We start from the raw sequence: 6,221 nt of genomic DNA on the forward strand, positions 1-6,221 counted from the left end.
CCCATGTTCAATATCAGCTCTTCCATAGACAACTTCTTCTCCTTAATTTGAGTATTACTGTTAAATCCTGGAGGATAAGAAAGTCTATAGTTAAGATTTCCTTGGTTGGATGAATTTCCTAATGGGTTCACTGGGTTGTTTTCCCATTATTGATTTGTAGAAGAATTGTTATTCCAATTAAAATTTGGATAATTCTTCAACCCTGGGTTATAATAGTTCGAATAAAGGTTTTTGGCTCTATTAATAGCATTTAAAGTCTCATATGATGGTTGAACATCCACAAATTACCCAGATGAATTTTCTTCCATCATAGGAGGTGTTGGAGAATAATTCATCCCATAATGATCTAATTTCTTTGATATTGCAGCAATCTACAAAGGTGACATAGATATTGCATCAGAATCATTGATACAAGCTACTCTTTTCTGATTTACCCGTTCAGAGGGCCATTGAAAATTGTTGGTAGCCATCTCTTCTATTAAAAAATAAGCCTCATCAAAAGGTTTTGAGATTAACAAACCACCTGCTACAACATCTATAATCAATCTAAGAGATCTCACTAATCCATTATAAAAAGTTTGAATCATCAATCATTCTAATAATGAGAGAGGAGGGCATTTCCTAAGAAGATCTTTAAATCTCTCTCAAGCTTCATAGATTGACTCTCTATCAATCTGACAGAACGATGTTATGTCATTTCTAAGTTTAGCAGTTTTGGATGGAGGGAAATATTTGGATAGAAATTTCTGTGAAAGCTCTCCCCAAGTTCTAATAGATCCTGGTGCTAACAAATTTAACCATATCTTAGCCTTATCCCTCAGTGAAAAAGAAAAAATTCTAAGTCTAACAGCATCATTTGAGACTCTGTCATACTTAAAAGTAGCACACAGTTCTAAAAAACTCGTGAGGTGTAAGTTAGGATCTTCATTTGGTGTACCTCTAAATTGATTGTTCTGTACCATTTGGATAATAACAGGTTTAAGCTCAAATGAATTAGTAGCTATATCAGGATTTTAGATAGATAAGTGAATTTCATCTGCTGTAGGATTTACGTAATCTTGTAGGGGTCTAGGTTGGTGTTCATTTTCTATTCCTTGATTGTTTATGTTGTTCTCCATTGTATCAAAATTTCTAGGTTCTCTTCTCAATCTTTTAATCTTTTTAGCAGTGTGTTCTAATTCCGAATCGTAGGGTATAAGATTTTCATGTCCAAATTTATGCATACAATTTGAAATCAACACACAGTAAAATAATTAACTAAATACAAAAATAAGTTGCAATTCAACTAAAATTTTCTAATAATCATAATTTCTCCGTTACTTTAATTGTGGTTTTGTTACTCAATCCCCGGCAACGGTGCCAAAAACTTGACCTCGAATTTATATATGCTTAAAAATATAAGATAAACATGGAAGTAATAAATATTCAATAATTGTAAATTCAAACTTATAAACGCAAGTATATGTATCGCTCAAGTAATATAGGGCTCTAACGGAGTCCTAAATATTGATCCCACAGGGAGTAAGTTTATAACTACGAACTAAGATTTTAGAAAATCAATACTTTAATCACAACAACGAAGTTCAATTTGCTTATCTGTCACTAATAGGAAATTCAAATAAATATGTAATTTTAATTACTATTAAATAACTAAATATACTAATGAAGGTACGAATATGATATTCAATATATAAGAAAACATCATTCTCCTTGTCAAGAAATTATAGTGAATGGATAAAGTGGATCAATTCAAATTATATTGTGTCAAATAGGAGCATACCTATTCTTTACCCTTTAGTCCAGACATAAAGAACATTGACTAATCCTACGCTTGTTTACTGAATCTGCGGCTAGGCTGGGAGGATACCGGTTCTCATCTACACTTCAGCACCCAAACGATAGGACCGAATTGATGATTTTAGTCTATCACTCTAAAATCTCCAATTCTACCCATGTTCTCCTCACCTGATGGCTAACATCTACACTTCAGCACCCAAACGATAGGACCAAATTAAGGATTTTAGACTGTCACTCTAAAATCTCCAATACAAAACTCGAAATTCATATATAAAATCAAAGTCATACAAACTACAACAAGTAAATAACTTATCTCTAAATTCTCCCCAAGAACACTCCTAGAAGTTTCTCTGAATCTCTTCCTTTCTTTACAGCACAGAATTCCTCTTCGAACTAGCAAGGAGGAAGAAATCTCCCACTTTCCCTCCACTCTTACAATCTCTCGAAGAATTCCTCACACTTTTTACATTCTAACAAACACTAATGGAACATTTCTAACCACCAGGAACTCTAAACTCTCTTCCAAACACTCTCCAAGCTCCTCCAATTTTCAGTCAAAATAGTCTTTTAAAGTTGTGGATGAGCTTTCTCAAGAGTTGCCCAAGCATCCCTTCAAATTTTGGCCTTATCCAAAGCCTGATAGGGCATAACCGCCGACCTCGCCGTCGGCGGACCTTCTTAATGAATTAATTATGGAGTCTCAAAAAAATCTCACCTTCGGCGGGGTCGATGGTGTCGTCGGCGCCCTAGTTTAATTCTTCACATTTTGGTCCTTTCGCTCTAAATTCGCTCCTTTTTGCATCTTTTTGCTCCAATGACCCTAATCCATCATTCCTGCAACAAAACATCAAAAATACCTTTCTTTAAAGTGTAATATCATAAAAAATAGTATGAAATAAGTATGATATCTCAACATATTTTCCTCTGGTCAGTTACCAGCTGCCACTATAGAGCTCCCAGTACTCCCCCCCCCTGAGGGCTAACAATCTTGCATTAGTTTCCAACCAACTGGACCAAAGTGGGGATCTTACGCTGTCACCTTAAAATCTCTAATTCTTCATCCAACAAAGTATATTTCTCTATTTATGTACACTTAATCCTATGGATGATATGCACTCCCATGAAATCAAATGTGATTCTCCCTATGTTGTACAATTCATATCTCACTTAAGAACATAAGTAACTCAACAAGTTTTAACATTTCAATTGGTCAGATCGAAAAGTAATTAAAGATTGGAGTTCAAATCAACACAAATTATTACCATTTAAAACCGTGGAAAACAAAATATATTCTTCACAAAATCATATCTCAAAGGAGGGAGAAGGACAAACAAGATTAATCAAATTCATGAGAATGATATGATAATACATGGATTTCATAAATAAAAATAAGTTTACAAAATAAAAGAAATAAAAATACAACTTATCTCACAATCCTTTTTAAGTAAATCCTTCCTAAGTAAATCCCTTGAAGTTCTTTCCAAGCCTTTCACTCTTTACAAGCACTCCCAAATTTGTCTTATAAGTGTAATGAAGAAGAAATCTCTTACCTTCCCTCTCTTCTTACAACCGTAGAATAAAATCTCCTTATCTCTCTCTATCTCTAACTCACTCCCACTTTCTTTCCTTCACGTCAGACCCTCAACTCTTCAAGTCTTCTTTTTTTATTTTAGGCTACCTCCTTTGAAAAGAATTCAAAATTCCCTCAAAAAGTCAACTCTTTTAAATTTAAAAGATGTGTCATTTGATCCAAGAGTCATATCCCTTCATAAAAGAACCTTCCAAAGTGTCTATATGCATTCAATTACTCCAAGAGGTATGTAGAACAAGTGTCCTTTTAAAATTTGCGCAAAAATTTGCTCGAACAGCCTTAATTTGAAAAAGTCATCCCTGACCACATTATTCATCAATCTGGCAAATCATGCATTAGTTCTCTGAATTTTGGCGCATCATACGCCGATCTGACGCATCATTTTCCAAAATCTAAAAATTTGTTATTTTAGCTCCAAATTTTGTCCTTTTTGTCATATTTGCTCTAAATACCTAAAAATGATATACATGCAACAAAAATACAAAAATACCCTTCTTTAACGTGCAAAATAAAAAAAATAAGCATAAAATAGATACTTAAAGCAGTCGTGCAAAATAAAAAAAAATAAGCATAAAATAGATACTTAAAGCAGTATATTATTTTGGTGTATCAGTATGTATGCGTTTACATTTTAGTAATGTAATTTTTTTCCCTTTTACTTTACTGCATTTCCTACCTGTACTACTTTAATTACAAAACATTTTTCAAAATTAAAAATTATAAAACCATATTTTTTTCAACATTAAACATCATTTAAAAAAAAACAAATAATTTCATAACACGTCGTTTTGAATTTACGGAAGTCCCTCAGATGAGGTAACCCACGGCTGCTAATGAGATCTCCTCAGTTTAAATAAGTTTAACAACTCGTTTAAACTAAGTAAATTGAAAAAAATAGTGGTATCAGAATGAGGGAATATTGAGATCCTAATTAGTATCGCTCAAATCAACTTTAACTCCTCCCCTAAATTGATTGAACATACTCGTAAATTAAATATTTTGAACCTTTAGACTTTAGGACTACTAATGCGATGAGGAGCTTGGAGCTAGCACTGTGGGCAGCATGACAAATAAGTCTACAACAAAAAATATTTTCTTAGAATTAAATAATTAGCCATAAGATTTTGAGGCATTTTGCTTAGTGCAACACAAATCCTAACCTTATCTTTAGGCTTTTGCACAATAATGTTGTGCAATTTAAGTCATACATCACCTTAGGTTTTGAGGTTGTCATTCGTTACGACATAAACTTTCTTATCTTCAAGGCTATTTTTATGATTGTGTAATGCAAATGCAAGCCCTAAATAATAGTAATTGGTTGTAAAAAATACTTGAAAATTTTCTTCTCGAAGTTAAAGCCAAATCATAGGATAGTTTGGAAAGTCATTGAGGTTCTCCTCAGGATCTATGACAACCCCTAGTTTTCTCCCTTTGAACTCCATAACAATGTTCTAAATTTGAGTCTTTCCTATTTGACACTCATTGGTCCGATCTTTAAAAAGTCCCATCTTTTGAAATTTTTTAAGAGAATACTTTCCAATCTAAATTGAGAGTTTTCTTAGGTAACCTCGGTCATTTAATTTGTAATTAACTATAGGGGTTTGACCTAATAGAAAACTTTAGAACCCAGCTTAATATAAAATCTGTCTAATTTTTTATATTAGATAGAAAAACGTGTCGGTCAACATAAAGGTTTGCAGGCTAAAATGGATGTCATAAATTCTAAAGTTTATTTAACTGAGCCCATGGATAAGTGATTTGTCTATTCCTTGGGATAGGTATGTCACTTGTTGTGTTGTTCTTGATTATTTAAACTATTTATTAAATGGGATCGATTCGGTCTCATATTTTCAAAAGTAAAATATTACTTTACAAAATTTAATTATATATTATATTAAATTGAATTTTTTTTCCCAGCAAAAAAGGTGACTAACAATATCAAAGGAAAAAGAGAATGATGTCGAGTTTTTACCATGATGAACTTCATTCAAATGAACATGGTACAACCCAACCCCATTATTTAATTGATTTATCATCCTAGCTTATGGTATGGCATAATGGTGCTAGACATATGTATTTAGTTATTTGGCTGTCATGAATGGTCATGATAAAGTATATTAATGATGCATTATGGCATAATTATTGAGACCAAGGTGTGCATCCCTCTGTTAAGTTAAAGGTGTTTGAGTACTAACTGATGCATTAACTATTTTAATAAGAGACAACGACTTCTTATATTATATGGTTGTGGTGCCATAACAATGCTAGCTCACCTTTGGGATACATCCGATCACCTACAGATTACCAGTACTGTGACTTCACATCGCTTCCAAATATCCATATTGCAGTAAGCTAACTATCACTAGTGTTAACTCTTAGATACCCAAGTTGAACTCATTGACCTCAATAATGAGTAAAATTTTTTTCTAATAATGTCATAAATTGCCAAATCCACATGTGTATTCCACATACATATTATGTATTCCAGTTTACCATTTTATACTAATCCTTTTTGTATGGGATAGGCAAGGTTGCACAAAAATAGGATGAGTAAGGATGAGCCATTTAGGGTTATCATTCAAATTTAGGAGAACCTGAACCATGAAGTATGAACAACTTGCAGGCAAATGATAAAAGGAACTCACAAGGTACCCATAATTCTATGTTTACTCTGGGTTATATATGGCCGGAGCTTAATAATGTTTTTCATTTTCTTTTATTGCATATAGTAGTACCTTGCTAGACCGGCATATTCTTCATATTTATGATATGCTTTTAAATTTGTGATTGCCTTGTGATTTATTTAATTTGCTTGTCAAGTAAAAATGCTTAT

This window comes from Phalaenopsis equestris, unplaced genomic scaffold, assembly GCF_001263595.1.
Source record: "Phalaenopsis equestris unplaced genomic scaffold, ASM126359v1 Scaffold225984, whole genome shotgun sequence".
Classification (NCBI taxonomy): domain Eukaryota; kingdom Viridiplantae; phylum Streptophyta; class Magnoliopsida; order Asparagales; family Orchidaceae; genus Phalaenopsis; species Phalaenopsis equestris.